The sequence below is a fragment of the Panthera pardus genome, unplaced genomic scaffold, assembly GCF_024362965.1.
Source record: "Panthera pardus isolate Hobbes unplaced genomic scaffold, ASM2436296v1 HiC_scaffold_2, whole genome shotgun sequence".
Taxonomy (NCBI): Eukaryota; Metazoa; Chordata; class Mammalia; order Carnivora; family Felidae; genus Panthera; species Panthera pardus.
Genome location: NW_026526765.1, coordinates 90,957,785 through 90,973,019, shown reverse-complemented (window position 1 = coordinate 90,973,019; position 15,235 = coordinate 90,957,785). Strand labels below are relative to the sequence as shown.

The following is a 15,235-nucleotide window of genomic DNA, read 5'->3' as shown; positions in this document are numbered from 1 at the left end:
CCACTCGTCAGTCTCCCTGGCCGTATCCATTGATACAGGGTTCTGGCCCCTGAAGGCTCTGTGTCACCTGATCAGGAGTGGCAGTGGCAGGAGACTGACGTGGGCAGGAAGGGAAGAGTAGAGCGTTGAACTGTCTCTCTGTGCATTAGGCTGTGTCTACCCCAGGGGCCCATTTTCCCTGTAGTTGAAGCACTGTATGGACAGATCCAACCCGGCTCCTGGGGCTCAGGTAACTCCAGCTCCTGCCTTCTTGCCTCCAGTCTAAGTATGGTAGAGGCTTCCTTCTTGTTGTTAATTCCTAAGCTGTCTTAACACTTCCTGTTGGCCTCTCAACTCTCCCGTGAAAGTTCATTCTTGGTTTTCAATTCGCTCTCTTTGAACCACTTTGTGTGGTTTCTGTTTTCCTGACTGGACTTTGACTTCATAGTAGAGATCACCATATGATGATGCGATCTTTTTTCATCAGAAATGTGTAATGATTTCAATTTGGTACCACAACTTCAAGAGATACAACACAGACAAAAAATGACAGAATTACAAATAGAATTAGGTAACAACCATCACACCAGGAGATTTTTTTCTTAATGTTCATTTATTTTTGAGAGAGACAGAGAGACAGAGTGCAAGCAGAGGAGCGACAGAGAGAGTGGGAGACACAGAATGTGAAGCAGGCTCCAGGTTTCAAGCTGTCAGCCCAGAGTCAGGTGTAGGGCTCGAACTCACAAACTATGAGATCATGACCTGAGCCGAAGCCGGATGCTAACCGACTGAGCCACCCAGGTGCCCCGACACTAGGAGATTTAACACACCCCAAGCAAAATTTCTCCTCATCTACACCATTCTCCTAAACTTATTAGCTATGAATTCCTACTTCTAGGCAAACTGTATATAAGGCATCAAATGAAAAACAACTCTTGGGTGCACAATTTTCGTTTGTGCTACTCATCCTCATTCTCTGTGAGCACATCTGGAATACCCACTATGTACTAGTACTGCACCCATGGGGGGGGGCATGCGGATGTCTAATTCTTTGGGAGTTCAATCAACTCACATCATTATGAAACAGAAAAAGTATGATGATAAGGACATGTGTAAAAGTGCCATAGGAGAGAAATTGCTTATGAAGGAAATTAAAACTAGGCCTTGAAGAATAAAAAGAATTTGTGAGGAGAAAATGTCAAAAGCATATTAATGTTTTTCTTGATATATCCAATTTTGCTCATACATTTAGCATGCCAGCTACAATTTCTGGTACCGAGCATAAATAGTATAAAAATAGAACAGCTACCCTATGGAGCTCATAGTCCACTGGTAAACCTGAGAAGACTCAGGACAGACCTGCTGTCCAGGCAGCAGGAGGGAAAGCCAAGGAGAGCTTCCTAAAGGAGAAGAAGGAAATATAAGGATTTTGAAAAACAAAGAAGGTTTTATATCAGGAGAATGAGAACACTGGGCTTGGGGAACAAGGATGGGGAATGACACTGTTTCAGGAGGAGAGAAAATACTCCTGTAAAGGAAAACATCTTTTACTTTCCCTTAAAAAAAAGTCCCCTCTGTAGTCCACCGCTCTTGCAAACTGAATCCCTGTTAACAAAAGGTTTCCTAGCATGACGTTTCTGTAACTGCAACTCCCAAGTCAGACTATTTTAAACATGGGGATGTTCTCAAAAGAGGTGAGACAAAGATTATACTTTGTATTTGAACTCTGTCTGGAGAACTGGCATTCAGGAAGACATCTTTCCACTTTAACAAGTCTTTTTGGATTTTGGTTTGCTTAGTATCCCTTAAAGTAAAAAGGAAAGAAAGTAAATTTCCTAAAGCCCAGAAATATCAGTTGTTAGTTTAAGGCAACTTTGTTTACTAATAGCTCTAGAAGAAACTGTGAAGCAAGGAAAAATATAAAAACTTTATCTCCTTTAGGTAGAATGTTTTCCCTATTTTATTTTTCTTTCCCTAATTTTCCCTCAGATTGTCAAGTGTTTCTTCAGCTCCCATACAGTATGTGAGTCGCTGTTTGGGAAATGATACAGATTATGTACTAAACTCAAAATTGACAAACTTAATACTAAAGCCTTTCGAGTCTTAACACAAGGAAAGACGTTTTATAAAATTTCAGGCAGCATTTTCGGTTGGTCTGGTGTTCTATATATATCATAACAGAGAAGTGGGAAGGGATAAAGCCCTCTCATGGGGTAAATTATGTTCCTTTTCCCAACAATAATTTTACCCCTTCCCTGAAATCTTATCAGGGAAAGTACCTCCTTCCAATAAAAGAGCCAAAAAAACCCTCTTGTCACAATTTTGTTCTCATTACTGTTTCCTTTTGCATTGAATTTTGATGCTATTCTAAATCCCTAAATATCCTAAAATCAAAATATTGAATCCTGAATACCCTATAATCTGCATAGAAGCAGGCTGCAAATTCTAAGAGATCCAGAGAAGCACTATTCAAAATTGAAATAGAGGACCTCACAATTTCTAAAAAATATAAAGTTTTAGAAATCAAGTGTACCCGTTAGTACCACTGGCAATCAATGGCCCAATTCGCTAACACAGTTATCTACAACTGAGATGGATATTTGATTTTTGCAAAGTTATTGTTTTGGATTTTGCTTATTCTGTTCCACCTTAAAACACATCTGTATATTGCTGAATTAATCCCTTCTACAATTCATTTAACATTTAAAAGAACAAAGACATTAAGAAGTTTTAGCTATATTTTCATACAGGTTCCTAGAGTTATCCTTGTATTAAAAATTCCACAGATGTCAGATTACTCAAAAAAAAAAAAAAATCCAGCATTACCAAAGCAGTAGCATTTATTATTTAAACTAATACCTTTCAACACGCCCTCAAACTCCCAGACCTGCAAATATTACTCCCTAGAGAGAACTTATCAATCATACCTTTTATGAAAAGCTGTATCACTGTGCTATATTGCATTTCCTTTATACTTCACAAGAAATAGTTTTACTCAAATAGTAAGCTTAAAAATTATTTTGTAGTTTTCCCCAGAATCTTGACATTTTAAGTTTTTGAGGCTCCTGTGTTTTTTAATCTGACCTTTTCTACCTAAATATCATATTTTTGCATTGCATTTTGATAACTCAACAACATTTTTAAATGAACATTGTGTGCTTTTGACTTGAAAGTATACAGAACAACATGGAAGAGTAAGTTCCATTTTTTAATTTAAATTATTTTCATGGCTTTGAGCAAACTTTAACCTTTAAAACAGCCCGGGTACAATTCTGATTAACATCTCCACTATTTAGCCTGGTGATTTAGCAGTGATGAACTCTTTCCCCTATGGCAGTGGTAAACAAACTTTTTCTTATGGGAACCAATTGAGAAAAAAAAAATATTTCCATGCCACACATCCTTTCATTCAACATGGAAACATTATTATTGATTTCCATGATGCAGGAATGGAGAAACTGTCTAAGTGAATGCATACAAGAATATCAACAAGACAATCAACCTTTTATTAGACAGTAAAATATTAATATACAGGACTATTTGTGAATTTTCAGCATGAGTGCTTATCCCCAAAACTTATATAGTACTTTAGAGTTCCAAGAGAATATTCATATACCTTATATTACCAGAAAAAAGTATGAGTTAGACGTTATTACATTATTTTGAATTAGTAAATTCAGAGCCATGAAGTATGCTGCCTATTCTCACAGGAAAAATTAACTCTGATTATAGTCTTGGAGTCACGTTTTTATATTCCATGATTTATTAATTCTGATGTACCCTAGATATTCTACCACAAAAGAATAAGCCTTTTTATCATAAACAAAGAAGGCATTTTTAAGAACGTCTATGTTGTGTGACTACAGAAACCTAGGGTTTTATTGGGTTCTAGTCCTAAGTATATCTGGACCACAGGCTTCCGGTCACTAACAAAAGGGCTCTGGTTTGTGATCCAGCTCCTGAAGATCACCTAGTTACTTGTCCTCTCAGCCTGCCACCAGTCTGCCCATAATTCTCCATTCCAAACACAGGAGCAGATTTCTCCCTTAATACTACAAAACTCTGCTTAGTCCAAGCTGTAACTCTCAACTAAACTTTAGTGAAAGCTTGGAGAGAACAGGACGAAATTACAACTCAGAAAAGAAAATGTTAGCACCAGACAAGGGCCATAAATTCTCCCGGATACCACAAAGGATGAGACTTTACAGGGTAAGTCTTTCTGGCTCTCTCTTGCCTTATTGTCCATTCTCCTGCTGTCAGATGGCAGGGGCCAGTTTATCTCCCTCAATGGTGACGTGCTGAACCTGACTTCTACCTTAGCCTTCTCTAGATTGCTGCAGTGACAGAGGGAGAGGTTAGTTTCTATTTCCCTGCTCTTGCCTACGTCGATTCAAAATCTTAATAAACTTTAGAAATGCAAAAAATCAAGAACTAAGAAAAACTTTCAAATCAATGTGCAGAATAGTTTGGCTTGATATACTCCATAACAACTTGTAATTTGTTTTTTTTTCTTTTGCAAAAAAAAAAAAGCTGAATTAATATCTTCTATTAATTCAAAAAAACAGTTTTTGCTTAAAATAAAGATTAGAAACTACTACTTACAACCTTACAACAATTCCACCCCCCCCCCCCCTTTGTGGTAAAGACTGACAGGTGATCACCAAATTCATTCCCTTCATTTTGGCCATACTTCCCGGCCTCCTTTGCACTTATGTGTGCCATATTAGCCAAAAGACTGTAAGAGTAAAACAAAGCACTTTTCGGCCATACCCATAAAAATCTTTTGTGCATCATCATTCATGCTCTTCCCTTTTGCAGTTTCAGGCAGAGGAGTATGACAACCTTGGAAGCTACATATTGAAGGTGGCAAAGCCACAGACAGCAGCCAGCTCTCTCTTATTATGTATTGAATTGGCAAAGCCACAGACAACATCCAGGTCTGTCAGTCATCACTTGAAGGAAAACTCTTATCAGGGCAAGGGCACTGGACTATTCGGTAAAAATAGTTTTCTTGTTTTAAGATGTAAAGTTTTTTTAAAATAACCTCATATTTCCTTACCTAATGCATCTCTCTTCTACCCTATTAAGTTTGAAAAAAAAATGGTTGTTTTTCAAAATATGTTTTATAGCTTTATGTTCTGGATTCTTTGGCAGAGAAGCAAGAGCAACGATGAAAGCAATAATGGCTCCAGTCCTTCCTGAATCTTCCTTTACTGGTTGTTGGAGGTTCTCTCTTTGCTGGGCTTTAGGAGAGCTCGATGAGTGAGGCAGCCCCAAAGTGTATCAGTGCTGCCAATTTACCTATTCTGTGCCTACAACACCTGGCTTAGTGTAAGCACTTACTACTCACAGGAAACAATGACAGATTATGGGTTTTAGTTCCCACATTTTTGGCCTTTGTCTTAACATCCCCACTGGACATTCTCCCCTGTAATCTCCAGTTTCTTCCTCAAATTCTGCCTCTTTCTCATGAGTTTGCTTCAGAAGATGTTTCCTTTCAGTTTTATTGCTTCTTAGTTGCTAAAAATCTGCGTTTGACAGTAGATCTTAGGATTCTATTCAAAAGCAACATGTACCCCCCCCCCCAAAAAAAAAAACAAAAAAAAACTCCAACCCTACTTCACTGTGATACTCTTTAAAAGGAAGAAAAGTAATGCACCTTGCCCCAAATTGCATTACCTGAAATTGTATAATAAGGAACATATAAAACCCCATCCTTCCATTTCTGATAAAAGATGAGGATGCCCTGGTTAAGGAACAAAGATAAAGTAAAGGCACACTGGCAGGGGGTTTGGGATCACACCTTAAATGGGCAAAGTGCCCAAAACTACTAAGGCTGGAGACCTGAGAGATGCATACCACTCTGTAAACAACAATTGACACCGTTGATCCGGTTACTCTCTCAAGCTCTCAGGCTTTTCCGTATTAACCCCAAACCCTCTCAAAAGTTCTTACCTGGTTGCTTTATTTGTTGACTACTTACCCACTTCTTAACTACTTAATTAACTTATGAAAATTATGTGAAGAGTCACAAATTCTGTGGAACAATGCAGTGGTTAAGAAATGGGCTTTGCAGTCCTAAAGATGTGTATTTGAATCCAGATCCTCCTATTTAACCAAGGACTAAAAATGTTGCTTGATCTCACTAAGTTGCTTTTTTTCACCACCAAAACGTATATGAGAGTATTCAACTCATATGGTTATTATGACCGTTAAATGAGGTGAATGAAGGTGAAGTACTTGCTAAAATTATTGATGTGGGTAAATAATAAATGGTATTGTTAATCACTGAATCTAATCTCTCTCATCAGTCTTTTTCCCCTTGACCTATCAGAAACATTCAACAATAGTGAATTCCGTGAGAATGTCCCCTTCTTTGGGCATCATTAGTATATACCTCCTCCTGAATGGGAAACACTCTTTATTGTGACATTCAATATATCCTGTCAGCCATACTTAGCTGTAGTTTTTCAATATTATTTCAAAAAAACACTCTTCATGAACTCTCACTCCACTCCAATGAAATTTGGATTAATCCTCCAGATATACATCTCAAATTCTGGATTTTTCCAACTCTTCATTCTAGTTCTTCTGTTTGCAATTACTTGCTAAGCCACCATTGCTGCATTTTCCATAATCTGAGGGGAATTTCTATACATTTTAGAAGCCTAGAGTTTCATAGAAAATATTATGATTTATTTATCATGGTCTAAAGTGATTGGATCATTACACAAATTGCTCCTTTTCTTTTTTTCTTAACTTCACAGAAACTGCCATAACTTCTTGTCCATTAACATTTTTATTTGAGGATTATAAATATGCTTGGACTAGAACAACTGGATTTGTATTTTGTCTAAGCAACAAATATAAGAATCCTGATATGGATTGTTGTTTTTCAACAGAGGTGAGACAAATTAATCCAGCAAGTGACATTTTCTATGACATGTTTTATGCCTAGCTTGTCACTGGTAATTGAAACAGAAGGTAGAGTGGTTTTAAACCTTCCTGATAGGATATCACTTTACTGTGGTTTTTCAACTTTCGCTTCTCTTCCTGTTTCCAAACAGTTCATGGCTCAGATAAGAAACCAAAGTTTATTTGAAAAAATAGTGTGGATTAGTTAAGGTAGCAGGAGTGACAGAACAAAGATAGAACCCACGATAGTGGAACCTGCAATTTCTAGGGGCACTTTTAATCTTCTCCTCTTAACTTAAGAACTTTGTGCACATTTCCTAAAGACAAGGACAAGTTGTTTTATGTCTCTTGTTATGTGCATTCAGGTTTTATAAAGATTGCTATGAAATTATCAACTACATGTTAATAAACCTTTTCAAAATACAACTTGCCAAGATATTCATGATCTCAAAAACTCAACAAACATTTACTAGAATATTTAATATAAATGTATAACCAGTATCTCTATTTCTGAGACTATTTTGGGTTAAATATTACTTATTTCCATGAAAACATATTAGTAGGTTTTTCATTTTTACTCTTTCCACACATTTATCTAAATGAGCATAGTGTGTGTGTGTGTGTGTGTGTGTGTGTGTGTGTGTGCGCGCGCGCGATGGAATGATGGAATGAGAATAAATTCTCATGAGGCTTATGTAAATTCAGGTCTTCTGACAAGCAGACTTCAATATGGAAACAAAAGAAAACACTAAAAGATGTATTAGGGAAAATGCCTATGTGATCAAATTAAAAGGGCAAGAGGGAGGTGGTGCCGGGAAAGCTATCCCACTGCAAGTAGCACTGACCTGGTGAAAGAGAGGGAAGGAAGGAAATGTGTTTGTGGCGGGCAGGGGAGTCTTAGGTAGATGAAGCCCAGCACTGTTGGCTTCAGTCAGTTATGTTCTTTGATGTCAAAGTTCTGAGGGAACATTGTTATGGTAGGCACAGAACTCAAATTTAAAACCCTCTATTACAGAAGAAAAAGAAGAAAGTATACATAAACTTGTTCTTAAGTGATCAGGTTATGTGGTAGTATTCTTTCATTATTTTGACATTGTTATTTATGATGTTTGTACTTTTACTGTTGTTTATTAGAACATCCATTAATTTTTACACTGAAAAAAACAGCAAAGTGCTTAACATGAATGGATCCTTTATGTCTATCTTTGAGGGCAACCAAGGAAAGGTTTGGGCAATCATCATTACAAACCACAGTAACTTCTGGAAGAAGAAGAAATTCAAAGGATAGATTGAAAGGTGTCTCCTTTAGAGAAGTAAAGTCACAAAGTTGAGCCCTTAAATTCTGCTACAAAGAAAGAAGGATAAGAACATATATAGTAAAACCTTGGTTTGTGAGCGTAATTCTTTGCAGAAATGTGCTTGTAATCCAAAGCGCTTGTATATTAAAGTGAATTTCAAGAACCATTGGCTCAATTGTGATCATGCGATTGTTGGCATCACATACTACTCATATGGCAAGACATCACTCATTTATCAAGTTAAAATTTATTAGAAATGTTTGCTTGTATTTGGAACACTCACAGAACGAGTTCCTCACAATCTTAGGTTTTACTGACTATATGTTCATCTATATATATGTACATACATATAGTACAAAAGTCTAATAAATATGTAGCTCTGATAATTCCTAAGAAAAAATTCAAGTATTTCAATTATTTACCATGTCAGATTCTTTACAACTTTAACAAAACATCAGTTGTTCACTCTTAGAGGTCTTCTGATTCACTAGACAAAGTTTGGATCTGCTTACTTTTAAAAACAGAAAGCTGCAGGGGCGCCGGGGTGGCTCAGTCGGTTAAGTGTCCGACTTCAGCTCAGGTCACGATCTCACAGTCCATGAGTTTGAGCCCCGCGTCGGGCTCTGGGCTGATGGCTCAGAGCCTGGAGCATGCTTCCGATTCTGTGTCTCCCTCTCTCTCTGCCCCTCCCCCGTTCATGCTCTGTCTCTCTCTGTCTCAAAAATAAATAAACATTAAAAAAAATTAAAAAAAAAACCAGAAAGCTGCAATTTTTGTATTTGTAATTTTAAACTAAAACTTAGCGGTTAATGACAAGTGAATACATTGAAAGGATTTTTCTACATATTTCCTCTGTAGTTTACATGAAGAATTTCCAAGAAGAGCTAAGAACTATACAGTTAGTAATATGTGGCCAATGAGAAAATGATCATAATGATATATGATTATATTTTTGCCAAATGTAGTCATCAGTTATGTCAGTAACTAAGATAAGCTGTTGTTCCTGCTAGAGGAGATGAAAGGCACTTGGAAATGCCTCACTCTCTTCTGGGTTCTTCATATCACAATGAAGACACCCATAGATACTTGGCACAGTTAGCATTAAAGCTGTTTTTCCCATATTTGCTGTTTATGATTGACCAATATCTCAATCACCATAAATATTATGTATTGATGTTGATTGGCTGTTTGTATGGCGATCTCTACCTCCTAGCATTGTCCCTGGCACCAGCTGTGTGCAGTGCTCTGAGCCACTGGTGTGACATTTTAAATGCTGCTTTATCAACTAGTATGAACTATTATTGGAGACCATGGAATGAGAAACTATGAGGAACATAAGAAAGACTAAAAATCAACAAAATGAGATTGTACTATCTTGAAAATCATGGATATTTTATTCCTGATGATTTTTCTTCATAATAGTTCCCCCTATTTAAAAAAAAATATGTTTTTATTTTTGAGAGAGACAGAGATACAGCGTGTGGGAAGAGGAGGGGCGCAGAGAGAGAGGGAGACACAGAATCTGAAGTGGGCTCCAGGCTCTGAGCTGTCAGCACAGAGCCCAACACGGGGCTCGAACTCATGGACTGTGAGATCATGACCTGAGCTGAAGTTGGACGCTTAACTGACTGAGCCACTCAGGCGCCCCAGTTCTTCCTTATTTTTTAAGTGGTATTTGTTATAATGATGGGAAGACAACAGACTAGGAGGCAAGAAGTGGGAGGAACTTGATTTTGCACTGTAGGTTTAACTTTGGGCATGATATTATTGCATTGACTTCTGTATTCATTACATTTCACAAATGGCCCCAAGATATTCCAGTACTGGGGAACAGGTTGGAAGCAACTTCTACTTTGATATACATGCATATAAATCAAGGGTGTAGCTATTGGTAATGAATAAGGAGGACACTTTGTTATTTAAATTTGGGACAGGGATAAAAGAAAAAGGTAGTGATATAATCATGATCTACTACACAGATTTCCTTTCCTTTCTTTGTTAACAAAGCAGGACAATCTTAAGGGGAATTAGTTGGACATCAAGTGGAAACATTTTATGTTTTATTTTTATTTTTAAGTTTATTTATTTTGAGAGAGAGAGAGAGAACAGGAGCATCAGAGAGATAATGAGCGACAGAATCCCAAGCAGCCTCACACTGTCAGCACAGAGGCTGATGTGGGTCTCAACTCACCAACCATGAGATTGTGACCTAAACCAAATCATGAGACAGCTGCTTAACCACTGAGCTACCCAGGTGTGTCTCAAGTGGAAACATTTTAAATGTTCCACTTCAAGCGAAAGTTCAATAAATTACATTTTCTATACATAGTTAACAACGATAACTGAAATTTACTAAGACTTAGGTAGGTATCAGCATATCCCAATCACTTCACATGGATTATCTGGTTCAGAAAATACCCTATTAAAATACTCTATTATTTTGTTCATTTCAGGAGTGGGAGTCTGAGATATGAAGTATGTCCAATGCTTGCCTAAGATCCTGCTAGCAGAAGCAAAACAATCTATCTAGAGCCTTTATGCTCAAACACTTGCTTTATTGTCTTCCTTGTTGCTACTGAGAGAAAGACCCCTACAGAGAGGGTATCTCATGGATAAACTTAGGCTATCAGTGTCTGCACAACTGACTTTTAAGATTTTTTTTAGAGGAGGGGCGCCTGGGTGGCCCGGTGAGTTAAGGGTCTGACTTTGGCTCAGGTCGTGGTTCGTGAGTTCAAGCCCTGTCTCGGGCTCTGTGCTGACAGCTCAGATCCTGAAGCCTGCTTCAGATTCTGTGTCTCCTCTCTCTTGCCTTCCCTAATCACACTCTGTCTCTTTCTGTCTCTCAAAGATAAATAACAAAAACACTAAACAAGATTTTTTAAAGAATTTTTTAGAGGAGATTCCTGAATTTGTTAAGAAACAATAAAAGTTGGATTTAAAGCTTTTAAGATTCTAACTTTTATAAATTTACTCCATTCAGTAACATACTGATATTGTGGACCAAAAAAACCAAAACAACAATAACAACAAAAACCCCACGTGTTTGGTTTAAAGTAAAAGTACAAAGTACACACTTGTTTTATCAATGCCATTAAGAAGTCTTAGTCAGATTTTTTGGAACATGTAAAAGTCTTTGGCTACATAGCTATTAAATGGCCCAAATCCAGCAAACTGACAACACCAAAAGCTGGCCAGGATGCGGAGCAACAAGAGCTCTCATTCATTGCTGGTGGGAATGCAAAATAGCATGACACTTTAGAGAACAGTTTGGTGGTTTCTTACTAAACGAAACATGCTCTTACCAAATGATCCAGCAATTACACCCCTTGGAATTTACCCAAAGTAGTTGGAAACTTATATCCACACAAAAGCCTGCATGTGGATGTTTACAGCATCTTTATTCATGATTGCCAAAACCTGGAAGCAACCAAGATGTCCTTCAATATGTGAAAGGATAAATAAACTGCGGTGCATCAGAAAATGAATTTTTACTTAGCACTAAGAAGAAACGAGCTATCAAGCCATGCAAAGACGTGGAGGAAACTTAAATGTACATAACTAAATGAAAAGCCAACCTAAAAAGGCTACAAACTGTATGATTCCAATTATATGACATTCTCAAAAAGGCAAAACTATGGAAGCAGTAATAAGATCACTGGTTTCTAGGGACTGAGGTAGGGAGGATGAATCGGTAGAGCACGGAGGATTTTCAGGGCAGTGAAAATACACTGTATGACACTTTAGTGAGGGACACAAGTCATTGTACATTCGAGTGTACCTACAGCATGCACAATACCAGGTGCGAACTCTAATGTAAACTTTGGACTTGGGATTATGATGGGTCAGTGTCCGTTCATCAATTGTAACAAAGGTATCACTCTCATAGGGGACGCTGATAATGAGGAAAGATATGCATGTGTAGGGGCAGGAGGAATATGAGAAACCTCTGTACCTTCCTTTCAGTTGTACTATACATCTAAAACTGTTGTTAAAAAAAACTTTAAAAAGCAGTTGGAAACACTTGCTTTCATGTACGTCAGAGGAAGAGCAATTTCTCTTGTCCCCCTTCTGTTTTGCAGAATCTCGATTTGTCGCTCAGCTTTTTCCTAATTACTACAATTCCTCGCCCTGTCAGAATCAGTTTCTCACTCTACACCCATCACATATACACTAGTCTCATTCTTCCTTCCCACCCTGCTATAATGCCAGTTAATTAGAATGTGGATCTGATGTGCTAAAAGAAGAGCAGAGAGAGAGAAGAGAGACAGGAGGAGGAAAAAAGAAAAAAGAAAGAAATATATCACTATTCTGGTATACTGCAGCTACCTGCTACCAGTTCAGAGCTTTGAGATAAAATGAATATGCAAAGGACTTGACTTGTATTTCTCCATCTCTTATTGTTAATAAATCTCTTCATTCATTTTCTCTAACTGCAGTCCTTGATAACCTCGAGCAGCAACACTGAGGATAGTAACAGAAGAGATAAGAGGGAAGACCTCTTCCAACCATTGCTCCTTAATTTCCCTGGATACCCATTATGTTCCTTACCATTCCTTTTAATATTTTTTTTCTTTTAGATTCTTAATGTGTTAAATAGAAACTTATAAAGTTTTCAGATATCCTAACAATCATATTTTTAAATAACTAAATATATTTATAATTATATATATGTATATATATGCACATATATACATATGTATATATGTGCATATATATACATATGTATATGTGTGTATATATGCATATATACATACGTATATTATATGTACGTATATGCATATATACACATACATATATATGTATATTTGTATATATATGTATATTTGTGTATATATATGTATATATATAATTATGAGCAGCATATTAAATACAACCAGTTTCTGAGTTAAGAAGAGATTGCAGCTAAATCATACACACACACACACACACACACACACACACATTCACACTATTTTTCTGGTATGGCTGTATCTTATTTATGTGGTGTAATCTAGTCCAGTATCTTGCATCTAAGGTCCTTTGAACCTGATATCATGGTAGAAAAATGGAGGATGAATTTGAAGATAAACAAAAAAACATCACTGGTATTATACCTATATTACTTAAAACAGCTCATCTACAACTGATAAGAAATCACAATTTGAAAGTTGCTTGTGTTTATATCTCTCCTTGTCTTTCACTTGTCCTTTAAAAAAAAAGTGTAGGAAAGTTAAGGGGAAAGTTACAGAATATACTATATAAGGATTATGCAGTCAGATTTCATAAGTAGAAATTCTTACTGAACATGAGAAACAATATCCACAAGGAATAACCCATCTCCCACTAGAAGACATTCCCCCCCACTCCCCACAAAAAACTACAAGATGGGTCCTGCTCTCACTTTAAGAAAGAACCTAGTCATTTGGTTAGGAAATTTCCACACATTTGGCAAGAAATAGGAATAAGATACAAATGAAGGTTTGTTCTCAAGTAAATTACTAGTGAATGGTGGATTATTTTGCTGAGTGAAAATTTTCTCTGTAAGACTTGATTCTCAGAGAAATAACCCAGGTTAGGTTAAAGATACCAAAATAGAAGTGTTTTAAAGGATTATATACTGTTTGAAGTGGGAAGAAATATAGCCATCAATTTATACTTGACAGGTAAGAAAACTGACCTCCAAATACATTCATTAATTTATCCATGTATTAATTTCTAATTATTACAAATCTGAACGCCTAAAAGATAATACATCTGACTTCATAAAAATTAAAAGCTCTGCAGCACATAAATGAAAAATCATAATGAAAGTTAAAAGATAAATGACAACTAAGACAAATATTAGCAACTTAACAAAAAAAAAGGAATGCTTTCCTTTTACAGAAATAAGTGGTTCAAATTAATTACAGAAAGATGAACAACCCTATGGAAATGAAGCAGAGAACATGGACATACAGCTAACACGAAAACGCCCAATTAACTTATGAAAAACTATTCACTTACTAAAAACAAGTACCTCTGCTAATCTATAAAATGGAAAACGCTTAAATGTTGGATAGCACCATAGTTAAGTGATTGTGAGGAAGCACAATGAGTGGCGTACTAGAGACAGGTTTCCCAGCTCAGGAGAGCTGATTTGTTCATTTCTGCACAACTCTAATTTCAGTAACATTGTTCAGGTAGTTAGTATGAAACTGGTGTTGGCTGAAGAATTTTTGTCGCGGAGTTTGTCAATCACTATCAATAAAGATAGTTTTGTGGTTTCGGTTTTTTTGCTTGTTTTTGTTTTTGTTTTTTTAAGCCAGAGACCCACTTGTTAAGCATTCATCAGCATACTACTGTGTATACTCACTATTGAATATGAGAATTTAACTCTCTGAGGAACTTGCGGTTGCAGCTACAGCAGAGTTCTAGATGACCCGCTCCTGTTCCTGACTCAGCTCCGTTCCCTTTCTGCGAAGAACAAATTCATCAGGAAACCACCACTCAGCAACAGCTTTTCAAGACTCCGGGAAGACACCCATGGAACCATAGGTGGCGATTCATCAAATGAGAATTAATCTACCTAGCAGCAACATAAAGCCTTTCGAAAGAGTATGTGCTGACTTGATCAGAGGCACAAAGGAAAAACATCTCAAAGTGAAAGGACAGGCTGATGCCCACGGTGACTCTGAGAATCACTACAAGAAAACCCTGTAGTGACGGTTCTAAGACCTGGGATCTTTCTCAAATGAGGATCCATATGCGACGCACTGATTCGCACAGTCCTTCTGAGACCTTAAGCAGATTGTTTCCATCAGTACTGAACCAGGAGTCAACACTGAAGTCACCAATACAGATGTTTAAATCAACCTTTTTAATAAATCAATTATCAGTTGTAAATAAATAAATAGAGAATTTAGTTGATACAACTTTCCTACCAGAATGCTATATATAAATATATAACCAAAATTTTAATGTGTATATATGTATATATATATATATATATATATATATATATATATATATATAGACTCAGCAATTTCACTTTTATTAGTCTATCCTTAAATGTATTTAGACAGGTG

The 15,235-nt window shown here is 36.8% G+C and overlaps 1 pseudogene; it reads left to right on the top strand.

Moving 5' to 3' along the window:
* The window catches only part of LOC128778386 (40S ribosomal protein S20-like), a 50,927-nt pseudogene extending 35,910 nt beyond the window's left edge, over positions 1-15,017 (top strand).
* Positions 15,018-15,235: the final 218 nt, after the last annotated feature.